Source organism: Oryctolagus cuniculus, chromosome 7 (assembly GCF_051225735.1).
Source record: "Oryctolagus cuniculus isolate XC-2025 breed Fujian yellow rabbit chromosome 7, ASM5122573v1, whole genome shotgun sequence".
NCBI lineage: Eukaryota > Metazoa > Chordata > Mammalia > Lagomorpha > Leporidae > Oryctolagus > Oryctolagus cuniculus.
The window spans coordinates 45,781,435-45,795,273 of NC_142873.1; the positions used below are offsets into that span (position 1 = coordinate 45,781,435).

General features: G+C 43.6%; 1 long non-coding RNA gene across 1 annotated transcript; it reads left to right on the forward strand.

Annotated features, from left to right (window-relative positions):
- Positions 1-9,231: 9,231 nt before the first annotated feature.
- On the forward strand, positions 9,232-11,462 carry LOC103350243 (uncharacterized). The gene is made up of 2 exons (XR_016211431.1): positions 9,232-9,366; positions 10,754-11,462. It is a non-coding gene; the product is annotated as an uncharacterized LOC103350243 (long non-coding RNA).
- The last annotated feature ends 2,377 nt before the right edge of the window (positions 11,463-13,839 follow it).

Consider the following 13,839-nt stretch of genomic DNA (forward strand, 5'->3'; position numbering starts at 1 on the left):
ATGAAAAGGGCATGCACATCATAATCCCTGGGGAAAACTGCAACTTCTCCAAGGGGAGGCACGGTGTGGCTTTCTCTCTTCCCTTTACATGGGGGCTGCCCAGCACCAGGTAGCACTGCTGGAACTAATGAGGGTGGAGTTTTTGAGAGTGATCATGTGTGTACAGAAACATGCAATGAGTGTGCCTCTGTGTCAACATGTGCAGCCACGTGTGTCAGGGAAATTCAAAGGGGAAGTGAGTGAAAAAAAATGCAAGGTTAAGTGGGTAGACTGAAATTTGCTTATATATATTTATTTATTTAAAGATTTTTAAAATTTATTTGACAGGTGGAGTTACAGACAGTGAGAGGGAGAGATAGAGAGAAAGGTCTTCCTTCTGTTGGTTCACTACCCAAATGGCCGCAATGGCCAGAGCTGCGCTGATCTGAAGCCAGGAGCCAGGAGCTTCTTCCGGTTCTCCCACATGGGTGCAGGGGCCCAAGTACCTGTGCCATCTTCCACTGCTTTCCCAAGCCATAGCAGAGAGCTGGATTGGAAGAGGAGCTTCCAGGACTTAAACCGGCACCCATATGGGATGCCGGCGCTGCAGGCGGAGGATTAACCTACTACACCACGGTGCCGGCCCTATATATATATATATATATATACACACACACACACACACACACACACACATATATATTTAAAGATGTTATTTATTTCTTTGAGAGGCAGAGTTACAGAAGAGAGAGGGAGAGACAGAGAGAAAAAGATCTTCCATTTGCTGGTTCACTCCCCAATTGGCCACAAGAGCCAGAGCTGAGCCAATCTGACATTAGGAGCCAGGAGCTTCTTCCAGGTCTCCCATGCGGGTTCATCAGCCAAAGAACTTGGGCCATTTTCCACTGCTTTCCCAGGCCATAGCATAGAGCTGGATCAGAAGAGGATCAGCTGGAACTTGAACCGGAACCCATATAAGATGCCAGTGCCGGAGGCAGAGGCTTAGCTTACTATGCCACAAGGCTGGCCCCTGGAATGGTACTTTTTTTAAGATTTATTTTATTTATTATTTGAAAGTCAGAGTTACATAGAGAGAGGAGAGAGAGAGAGAGAGAGAGAGAGAGAGAGTCTTCCATCCAATGGTTCACTCCCCAGTTGGCTGCAATGGCCGGAGCTGTGCCGATCCGAAGCCAGGAGCAAGGAGCTTCCTCTGGGTCTCCCATGCAGGTGCAGGGGCCCAAGGACTTGGGCCATCTTCTACTGCTTTCCCAGGCTATAGCAGAGAACTGGAAATGGAACAGCTGGGACTCAAACCGGCGCCCATATGGGATGCCAGCACTTCAGGCCAGGGCGTTAACCCGCTGCGCCATTGTGCTGGCCCCTGGAATGGTATTTTCTATTTACTTATTTATATTTTTCCTCTTCAAATTTCTTTTAAATTTATTTTTCATTTTTAAGGAATTATCAATACATTAGATCCTCAGGATCACATCAAATATATCATTACTACCACACAATTCTTATGTTGATGATATTAATTCAAAGAGAATAAATTCAATGTAGTTCATGGGTACAATTCTAAGAATATAATATTTCTCTTCTCTCCCTCCTTTACCCTCCCTTTTTTCTTCCTTTGTTTCTTCCTTTTTTAACTTTTGAGATAACACATTTTAAATTTACATTATATTCAGAGGCTTAATGATCCCCAAATGAAGAGTTCAACAAATAAAAAGTAAAAAGATCACAGTTCAGTAGGAATAGGCAAGAGCTATAAGCATTAATCAAATGAGAGATGTCAATTTCACACATATATGGTAAGTTTTAAAATAACCACAGGTGATTAAACTATAATAGTACAACTTTGTTAGCCATTGGTTTGACAAACATGTGAAACAAAGTTTGGCAAAGCTACATTTGCAGCAATACTAATACATGCAGATATTTCTTTGTTTTTTTTTTTTTAACTTTATTTATTTTTTATATTTTTTCTTTTTTTAACTTTTATTTAGTGAATATAAATTTCCAAAGTGCAGTTTATGGATTACAATGGCTCCCCCCCCATAATTTCCCTTCCACTCGCACCCCTCCCATCTCCTGCTCCCTCTCCCATTCCATTCACATCAAGATTCATTTTCAATTATCTTATATACAGAAGATCGATTTAGTATATATGAAGTAAAGATTTCATCAGTTTACACCCACACAGAAACACAAAGTGTAAAATACTGTTTCAGTACTAGTTATAGCATTACTTCACATTGGACAACACATTAAGGACAGATCCTACATGAGGAGTAAGTACACAGTGACTCCTGTTGTTGACTTAACAATTTGACACTCTTGTTTATGGCATCAGTAATCTCCCTAAGCTCTAGTCATGAGTTGCCAAGGCTATGGAAGCCTCTTGAGTTCGCTGACTTCGATCTTATTTAGACCGTGACTAGAACTTGGGGTCTAGCGCCACAGGCAGAGGATTAGCCTATTGAGCTGCAGCGCCGGCCAAGGTGCGAATTCTTAAACATGGAATCTTCCTGGGGCTGGCACCGTGGCTCGTTTGGTTAATCCTCCACCTGAGCCTCCAGGCCCACATCCCATATGGTCTCCGGGTTCTAGTCCCAGTTGCTCCTCTTCCAGTCCAGCTCTCTACTGTGGCCCAGGAAGGCAGTGGAGGATTGCCCAGGGGCTTGGGCTCCAGCATCCACGTGGGAGACCAGGAGGAAGCACCTGGCTCCTGTCTTCGGATTGGCGCAGTGCCTGCCATAGCGGCCATTTGGGGGAGTGAACCAATGGAAGGAAGACCTTTCTCTCTCTTTCTCACTGTCTATAACTCTACCTGTCAAATAAAAAAAAATATGGAATCTTCCTGCATGCCAGGTAACACAGGATCTGTTCTTGTCTCTCTTCCTCACTCCTTTTCTCATATTCATTCAACGGCAGCTCTGCAAGAAAGACTTCATCAGCTGCAGAAGAGGCAATGGTCCTAAATCAAGTATGACTGCAGTGAGACTCTCCTGTACGCAGAGGCCATACGCATCTAATGAGCTGTGTAATTATCCCTTTGCTTTCCAAGCATCTGCTGTGACTTCTTAACATTTTTGTTATGACGATCTGGATTCCGCATCTTCTCCCAAGGCAGTGCAGTTCTGCAAGCCACCTCCTGTGTTCCCACCCATGTAAACCATGCTCACCTCCAAATGCCCACCAGAATAGTGCCAGTGGAAAAGTCCTGTTTTGCAGCAGCCCTCACCCTACTGGAAGAAAAGCCCACCCAAGGCTTATGGGCAGTTTCCACAGACTTTCAGAGCTTGAAACAAGAGCAAACACATCATCACAGCCCACAGGTTCTGAATCCTACTACCACGCCTTTTTGGTGTCTCTGCTAATCTTCACTTCTGCTCTGCTCTGTGACACACAATGACTTCCTTTCTGAAGTGGTTATACTGCTCCCAGGTCCCAAGCTTCCTTACCAAACCCTACTGCGTGTCTTTTGTCTGTCACATGCCTGGGGATTTCCCTCCCTTAGGAATGTAACTTCCTTTCAGCATTGGGAATAAAGGACAAGTTTTGTAGACCAATGCAAATTCTGTTTCTCTCTCTCTTCCTCATTCCTCCCTGCTTCCCTCTCCTCCCCCTTCCTCCCTTTCTCTGTCCCTCTCTTTTTCCATCTCTCCCTCTTCATTATTCCTCCCATTAAAAAGTAAAAAATGAAAAAAAATACTGCTTTCAGCAACAGCAAAGGAACAGTGTTTTTGTTGTATAGTTGTGGTGATGAATATGTATTTTAATATTTTATCTCGTTCTCCACTTGGGCCAGTATCCATTTCTAGAAGTTTTTCATCACCCCAGGCATAAACTCCATCCATTTAATAAAATGTCCCATGGCCAGCACTATGGCGTAGTGAGTAAAGCTGCCACCTGCCATGCCAGCATCCCATGTGTGCACCGGTTTGAGTCCTGGCTGCTCCACCTCCTATCCAGCTCTCTGCTATGGGCTGGGAAGCAGAAGATGGCCCAAGTGCTTGGGCCCCTGCGCCCACGTGGGAACCTCAGAAGAAGCTTAGGTTTTTTTTTATTTTTTTTAACTTTTATTTAATGAATATAAATTTCCAAAGTACAGCTTATGGATTACAATGGCTTCCCCCCATAACGTCCCTCCCACCTGCAACCCTCCCCTTATCCACTCCCTCTCCCCTTCCATTCACATCAAGATTCATTTTCTTCTCAAACTATTCAGAACAATTGAAAAAGAGGGAGTCCTCCCAAATTCTTTCTATGAAACCAGCATCACCTTAATTCCTAAGCCAGAAAAAGATGCAGCATTGAAAGAGAATTACAGACCAATAACCCTGATGAACATAGATGCAAAAATCCTCAATAAAATTCTTGCCAATAGAATGCAACAACACATCAGAAAGATCATCCACCCAGACCAAGTGGCATTTATCCCTGGTATGCAGGGATGGTTTAATGTGAGCAAAACAATCAATATGATACACCACATTAACAGCCTGCAGAAGAAAAACCATATGATTATCTCAATAGACACAGAGAAAGCATTTGATAAAATACAACACCCTTTCATGATGAAAACTCTAAGCAAACTGGGTATGGAAGGAACATTCCTCAATACAATCAAAGCAATTTATGAAAAACCCACGGCCAACATCCTATTGAATGGGGAACAGTTGGAAGCATTTCCACTGAGATCTGGTACCAGACAGGGATGCCCACTCTCACCACTGCTATTCAATATAGTTCTGGAAGTTCTAGCCAGAGCTATTAGGCAAGAAAAATAAATTAAAGGGATACAAATTGGGAAGGAAGAACTCAAACTGTCCCTCTTTGCAATGATATGATTCTTTATTTAGGAGGCCCAAAGAACTCTACTAAGAGACTATTGGAACTCATAGAAGAGTTTGGCAAAGCAGCAGGATATAAAATCAATGCACAAAAATCAACAGCCTTTGTATACACAGGCAATGCCATGGCTGAGGAAGAACTACTAAGATCAATCCCATTCACAATAGCTACAAAAACAATCAAATACCTTGGAATAAACTTAACCAAGGATGTTAAAGATCTCTACGATGAAAATTACAAAACCTTAAAGAAAGAAATAGCAGAGGATACCAAGAAATGGAAAAATCTTCCATGCTCATGGATTGGAAGAATCAATATCATCAAAATGTCCATTCTCCCAAAAGCATTTTATAGATTCAATGCAATACCAATCAAGATAGTGAAGACCTTCTTCTCAGATCTGGAAAAAATGGTGCTGAAATTTATATGGAGACACAGGAGACCTCGAATAGCTAAAGCCATCTTGTACAACAAAAACAAAGCTGGAGGCATCACAATACCTGATTTCAGGACATACTACAGGGCAGTTGTTATCAAAACAGCATGGTACTGGTACAGAAACAGATGGATAGACCAATGGAACAGAACTGAAACACCAGAAATCAATCCAAACATCTACAGCCAACTCATATTTGATCAAGGATCCAAAACCAATCCCTGGAGTAAGGACAGTCTATTCAATAAATGGTGCTGGGAAAATTGGATTTCCACGTGCAGAATCATGAAGCAAGACACCTACCTTTCACCTTACACAAAAATTCACTCAACAAGAAGCTTAGTTTAAAAAGAACTCTATTAAGTCCATCTCTGGCATCCCATATGGGAGCTGGTTTGAGTCCTGGTTTTACCACTTCTGATCCAGCTCCCTGCTAATGCACCTGGGAAAGCAGTGGAAGATGGCCAAAGTGCTTGGATCCCTACACCCCTGTGGGAGACACAGAAGAAGCTCCTGGCTCCTTTCTTCGGATATGCCCAGCTCAGGCCATTGTGGCCAACTAGGGAGTGAACCAGCAGGTGGAAGACCTCTCTCTCTCTCTCTCATTCTCTCTCTCTCTTTCTCTCTCTCTCTCTGTGTGTGTAACTCTGACTTTCAAATAAATAAACAAATCTTAAAAAAAAACTCCCATTCCTTACTCCTCCCAACCACTTGCAATCCCTACTTACAGCATATGTGAATGTAGCAATTCCAAATACCTCACATAAGTGGAATACTCCAGTATTTATCCTTTTGTGTCTGACTTGCTTCATGGGAAACAAGGTTCATCCATGTTGTAACATGCATCAGAATTTCATTTCACTTTATTGCTGAAGAATATTTCAGGATATGAATTTGACATATTTTATTGATCTACTCATCCATTGACAGCCATTTGTGTAGTTTCCATCCTTGGCTATTATGCTTAAAGCTGCTATTAATATTGATGGAGAAATATGTGCTTGAATGGCTACTTTCATTTCTTTTGGGCATATGTGTATCTGAAAGGATGACTGCTGGATTGTACAGTATTTCAGGTTAATTTTCTAGGAATCACCAAGTCATGTTCTGCAGTGGCTGTACCGTTATACAGGCTCACAAGCAATGCACAGCTTTTTCAAAATATCATTAGTAGTTATTTTACTTTATTTGAAATAATAGCTATCCTGTTGACTATGACATGGTATATCATTGGGGTTTTAATTTGTATTTCTCTGATCATTAGTGATCCTGAACATTTTTTCATGTGTCTTTTGGCCATTTGCATATCTCCTTTGTAGAAATGTCTATTTAGCTGCTTTGCTCATATAAAAATTTTTGTTGTTGGGGGTGAGCATGTGGTGCAGCATGTTAAGCTGCTATCTGCAAAGCCAGCATCCGTTATGGGAACCTGTGCTGGTTTGAGTCTGGTGGTTTTTGTGGCCAGAAAGTGGAGCAGGAGCCTTCTAGGTAGGAATGAAAACAGAGGGCAGAAATCTAAGGGGGCTTGCAGTTGCTGTCTCGCTGAGCACGCCAGGAATGTATTACCAGAATTCCTGTTTCCTTAACTGTATTTATTCTACATTTTATTGTAGGAATTTTTTTTGGTGTGTAATGGTGTTTAAAATAGTGGTGAATGTAAGATAAAATGATGAATCAAGAATCAGACACATTAAAATGTTTTTGGTCTTTCCTGTTGTTGTTCATATTGCAATGACTTATAGTAAAACCCTTAGAAAATTAGGGAGTAGGAGTAGTAAGATGGAACCCAGGGCTGTCTGAGACTTCAAGACAAAATAGCTAAGCTCTTTACATATGTAGATAGATGATAGCTAAGTAGACAGATGATAGACAGATAGGCAGGTGGGTAGGTAGGACCGTGTGTGTGTGTATGTAGGATGCTGCGCTGCACGTCTCATGTCTTAGATGTTGAGATTTGGGGAAGTTTGGTTGCGGTGTAACACTGCATCTCGTGTCAGTTCTTCACGTGGCTGTTTTCTGGGGAACTCTGTTCAAGTTTACCGCCTCAACCTGTGAAGCGACTCTTACCTGAAACTCAGGGAGCACCAGAGCCATGACAACCTGGGTGCCTGCACTGCCGTGATAAGCGGACTTGTTGAGCGGAGTGTTCTCAAAGGAATTGTCTTGAGGTGCAACCAAAACTGTGTATCTGATACCGTCATCCCATTTGGACAACAATTTCTTAAACTTTGGAGGCAGAAGTCAGACATTTCTCTAAGGACTGGTGTTTTAGATATGACATCAGGCTATGGGGAGCAGTAAATGATCCACTAAGCAGCATCCACTAACTTTGCCCTGTGAGTATTTGGCTTGTGTAGTAGTCTATGTAAACCATACAATGATGATACTATTTGTAAACCCCTGGCCTCAGGGTGCTGAAATGATGACACTGCCTGCAGTGTCATGGTCAGTGGTGATCCTGCTCCTGCTTAAAAGCCCATTCTTGCTGACAAAAGCAATGCCTGTTCTGGGAACCTAGCCTGCTTACCGGAGGGATGTGATGCTGGGTTTATCCAGCATTCCTGTTGCCTTTTGGAGCTTAGTTGGTGAGTGCTTCAAAGATTCTGAGTCTCTTCTTCTTCTTCTTCCTTGTTCTCTTATTTCTCTTTCCCCAGTTATAAACCACTTCTTAGAAAGCTTACTCAGTATTAGGGCAGGGCAATGTGCCCCTGGCAACATCACTCATCACTTTAAATGTTTAGTAAACAACATTTGGTCATCTCTACAAATTGCAGGAAGAGTGTAAAAAGATATGAAGGAATTCACTCCTAAACACATTGGTAGCAAACATTTTGAGAATCTGATAGGTACCTCATTGGAAAAAGAAGAGGTACATGTGGGAAGTGAGGATAAGGCAGCAGATAGAAGGACTGGGGGTACTTAGGGAGAAGCCATGGGCAAACAATTTTTTTTAAATGTCTCACAAAGACTAACGCCTAAAATCTATTTGGAAAGAGCGTGGAAGGAAGCCAGCATATGTAAATGTAGGACAGCCTAGGTTCATATTTTCCCCAGATTTCAGACTTTCAGTGCTCTCTCTCCCCTCCCCAAACCTAATTCTAATTGCTTACATGTGTTTGGTGAGTCTCTTAGGGAACCACGTAGGCATGGCTCAAGAAATAGATCTTGAATGAATACTTGACTTTTGTTCATGTTTCTCTATTGTCCTAATGTGATGATTAAGAATAATTTCTTTTTGTGAGTGAAATCCCCAAAGGGAACAAGAAGGAAAAGCACTGAGGAAGCTAGATTCCACTCTGAAATGTGTTCTGGGAGAAACACACATCTATGAATGGGGCAGAAAAGTGGGATTGGAAGAGGCAGGAATATAGATTAAATCTGGGGTTCTATGGGGAGGAAAGATGAAAGGAAGGAAGAAAGAAAAAGAAAGAGATGGAGGAAGAAAGGTTTCCAGTCTTGAATGGGGCCGAGAGGTGGCCCAATTCATTCCTCCACTACCATGAGTGACAGGTATTACACTCCCTTGGTCCTAGGGGAAGACACAAACCTGGGGGGAGATATGATCTTTCTTAGTCACATGGCTTATCAAAGATGGACCTTGGCCCAGATGTCAGGTACTTTTGAGCTCTCTCCTTCCTTCTAGTACATGGGAAATTTTTATTAGAAAAGTGGAGGTGGGGATGGGTTTATGTGCAATAACATGGCAATCAACTATAGTGTAGGTTCAGGATAAAAGTAAGATAGGAAGGGTCATTCTCCCCATCCACGAGAGAAAACCTTGACCATTAGTTAGAGAATTCCCCCACGTATTCCCACGGCAGTGAGTTATTGAAACTGAGGGCCGAGGCAGGGCTTCTGAGTCAGGAGCCTTCACCCGGTGAGGAGATCCTGGATCAGGATATTTCCCATTCTTACAGTCCCCGTCAAGCCAGTTATGAATAGATTTGCATTTTGGTTAGGAACTTGGTGGACCAGCCCAGTGCTAAGCACATCCAGTTCTCCCTGGGTGGGGCAGTCAGCTCTATAAAAAGGCCTTCTGCTGCACGTCTACCAAACTCCTACCAGAGAACCAGTGCTCTTTGGACAACCTGGTGAGTCTGATTTCCTCAGTTCATCTCTTTTCTTCATGCTTCAAAATGTTGAATTTGACCAGAGGGCAGCATGTTTGATGGGTCCAAAGTTACGGTCCTGGGCTTGAATGTGCTTGGGTAATGGAAACAATTGGGGCACAATGATCCACCGTTCTAACTTGATTTTTGGCAGAAAGTATGATGTCCAGGTGGACAAAGAATTTAACAGGAAAACTTTGATTTGAAGAAGAGTACAGAGCCAATTATTTTCATTTTCATAGCTTTTTGATGCCTCTTAAAATTAACTTTATAGGAGCCGGCATTGTGGCATAGTGTGTAAAAGTCGCCACTTGCAATGACAGCTTCCCATATGGGCACAGGTTCATGTCCTGGCTGCTCTACTTCTGGTCCAGCTCCATGTTAATTTTCTAGAAAAAGCAGTGGAGGATGGCCCAAGTGCTTGGGCCCCTACTGCCCTCATGGGAGACCTGGAGGAAGCTCCTGGCCCCTGGCTTTGGTCTGGCCCCAATATTGGCCATTAGGCCATGAGGGGAGTGAACCTACAGATGGAAGATTTCTTTCTGTCTCTCCCTCTCTCTCTGTCACTCTCTCTGACTTTCAAAAAATAAATAAAATCTTTAAAAAATTTCATCTATGTATTAGCAGATGTGAGGTCCTTGACTATTCCTGAACTCTACTCCTTGGCTGCAAGTTCTTCATGATACATGACCATGATAGGAGTTGCTTGTGAGATTATTCAGGATCGTTGAATTTGTGGCTACCTTTCATGAAGATATTATTTTCATGCAAATAATACTTTTTATAACAAAGGTATTTTTCTTGGAAAAATACTATGAGAAATTACAGTTTCCTTAGGTTGATGGATCAATTTTCTTTTTTAAAAAAGATTCTTATTTATTTATTTATTTATTTGAGAGGTAGATTTAAGACGGGGGTCGGGGAGAGAGAGAGAGAGAGAGAGAGAGTGAGTTCTTCCATCCACTGGTTCATTCTCCAAATGGCTACAATGGCAGGAGCTGAACTGATCTGAAACCAGGAATCAGGAGCTTCTTCTGGGTCTCCCACATGGGTGCAGGGGCCCAAGCACTTTGGCCATCTTCCATTGCTTTCGAGGCCATAACAGAGAGCTGGATTGGAAGAGGAGCAGCCAGGATACAAACCAGTGCCTATATGGTATGCTAGCATCACAGGTGGCACTATGCTACAGCGCCAGTTCTGATGAAATGATTTTCTAAAGTGGAAGGAAGAAGTATGATAAATAGGAAGTTAAGGGAGTAAAATACATTTTTGGTGTTTGGAGAAATAATACCCCATTGTATTATATAAGGCTTTGGCTTCTTCCACTGTAGGAGTCCCTTTTGTGAAAATTGTCATATTTGTTTTTCAGACTCTGAGACTCCAGAAAGATGTCTTACCAACAGCAGCAGTGCAAGCAGCCCTGCCAGCCTCCTCCTGTGTGCCCACCTCCAAAGTCCCAGCAGAAGTGCCCTCCCGTGCAAACTCCTCCACCAAGCCAGCCTAAATGCCCTCCCGTGCAGCCTCCCCCACCAAGCCAGCCTAAATGCCCTCCCGTGCAGCCTCCCCCACCAAGCCAGCCTAAATGCCCTCCTGTGCAGCCTCCCCCACCAAGCCAGCAGAAGTGCCCTCCTGTGCAAACTCCTCCTCCAAGCCAGCAGAAGTGCCCACCCAAGAGCAAGTAGCAGCTTCAGAATTCTTCAGGACCATGGAAACGTGACAGCTCTCCGGTCTCCCAGCAATACTTCTGTCTCCTCTTTAAACCTACCACGAATGCAGAAGGAACTCCTCCACTCTTTAGCCTGAAATGTACCTGTGATGATTCCCGACCGCCAAAGGTGGCCTTGCTGAGGGTGCTCTGCTATTATGCAGAAGGCGGCCGAGCAGGGCAGTCCTCAGCTGTGCCAGCATGCCAGAGTTTCAGAAGGCGGCGCTTCTCCTCCCATGGGATGGCATCAGAGGGTCCGCTTCTCCTCTTCTGTGTCTGTTTGCCACCTGAGCAGGGATTTTCACCTCAGGGCGATTGTAACTCTCCTTTCTCTTCCTGAATAAAGTACATTTTCTGTGAGTTATGAAATAAATGTCTTCTTCTTCTTTTATTTGAGAGGTAGAGTTACAGAGAGTGGGGGGGGGGGTCTTCCTGCCATTGGTTCACTCCCAAAATGGCCCCTCGGCCGGCTCAGCTGCACCGATCCGAAGCCAGGAGCTAGGTGCTTCTTCCTGGTCTTCCCATGCAGATGCAAGGGCCCAAGCACCTGGGCCATCCTCCATTGCCCTCCCGGGCCACAGCAGAGAGCTGGACTGGAAGAGGAGCAACTGGGACTAGAATCCGGCGCCCATATGGGATGCCAGTGCTGCTGGCGGAGGAGTAACCAAGTGAGCCACAGCGCTGGCCCCAGTGTCTTCATCTTTTTGAAACTCACTTTTTAAAGTTTTAACCAGCACGGAAAGATTGTGCTTATTAATGGCCATAACAGCTGGAGCTGCACCGATCAGAAGCCAGGAGCTTCTTCCGGGTCTCCCAGGGACCTGGGCCATCTTCTCCTGCTTTCCCAGGCCATAGCAGAGAGCTGGATGAGAAGAGGAGCAGCTGGGAAAAGAACCTGCACCCATCAGGGATGCTGGCGCCACAGGCAGAGGATTAACCTACTCCGCCCTGGCGCCGGCCCCCTACTCTGTACTTTTGATGCAGCTTCCTGCTAATGTGTCTGGAAGACAATTGATGATAGCCCAAGTACTTGGGCTTCTACCACCCATGAGGGAGACAAGGATGGATCCTGGCTCTTGGATTCTACCAGGTCTAGCTCTGGCTATTGTGAATTGTGAGCAAATAAATGAATGGAAGATCTCTCTCTCTCTCTCTCTCTCTCTGTATTTCAAAAATATATATGTATCTTAAAAAAAGAACAAATTGATGATAAGATACTAAAAAGGAAGAGAAGGGAAGCCATGTAGTCTCTTAATAATAGTGTTTGTAGAGATCCAAAAAATAAAGCCCCAGCTCATTATATGGGCTTTCACTTGCTCAAAGCAACATTCACTTCCTCCTGTGAATGCTGTCAGTGGAAGTTTTTCCAGATTCCTGAGACATAGTAAGGATCTTTCATCCTTGTGGCAGGAACAGTGCAAATAGCCCTCTATCAAACGTTTTTTAGATGTGTTTATTTATTTCAAAGGTGGAGTTACAGAGTTACAGAGCAAGAAAGCCAAGGGCAGAGAGAGCAAGAGCGAGAACCTGCAAGCGCAAGGGAGAGAGAGAGAGAGAGAGAGAGAGAGAGAGAGATATGTCTTCCATCTGCTGATTCACTCCCCAAATGGCTGCAAAGGCCAGGGCTGGGCCAGACTGAAGCCAGGAGTCAAGGGTTTCATAGGTGTCTGCCATGTGGGTGCAGGGTGCCCAATGACTTGGCCATCCTCTGCTGCTTTCCCAGGCACTTCTGCAGGGAGCTGAATTGGAAGTGGAACAGCCAGGACTCGAGCTAGTGCCCACATTGGATACCAGTCCTGCAGGTGGTGGCATAACCCACTACACCACAGCACAGTCCCTCTGTCTACCTCTGTGTCCCTACTTTAGCGTCTCACTCTCTTTCCACTTCCCGTGTGCTTAGCCTCATGCCTGCCTCGGTGGGACTCACCGATGAAATGTCTCCTTCTAGTTCCCAGTGACTACCCCCACTGCACACTCAGCTGGGGCAATCAAAATAAAACCTTCACCCTGTCTGCTGAGGTGTCCATTCAAAAGCTAGCTAGTCTCAAGTGTCTCAGGACCAAGAAATATCCAGAACAACAGATCTTCCTAATAATGACAAGTTTTCCAAAGCCTCAGAATAAAGAGTTGTGATTTTAAGCAAACGTTTCTTAGAGAGAACCATCCCATGGTCTCTATTACCTGTGACTTACATAGCTAATTTCATCATCTGGGCTATTGGAATTTCAATCAACTACTTAATTAAGCACATGTTTTATGGTAGAAGAGAAATTTTCTTTCTTTGACTTGGTTTTGTCAATGACATTGTTTCATCAAAAATTGTTTACTGAATCTTTTTGTCTCTATATTTGGGCTCTCACACAAGAAATGGGAACAAAGAATTGTTTTATGTGGCAGGGCATCTAAGGACTCATTCTGTATTGGTTTAAACTCATGTTCTGCCATTCATTTGTTGAACTCTATGGAGCAAGATACTTAACTTTTCTGTGTATCAATTTCTCTATCATCAAAGAGTGAAAATTATAACTTTGACATAAATATTATATGGCTTAGCACAATGCCTGATGTGTAATTAACTCTAATCACAAAGTTGTTGATGTCTTTTTCCTACCCTTTATCATGGTCATGCCAGAATATTTGCCCTAGTAAGGACAAAGCATACACTAGGCTATGAACTTCCAACCTTCTCCTGCTGGAGCAGTGTTGGAGGATGCCTGTTAAAAGAGAAGACTTAAATAAGATGCAGAGTC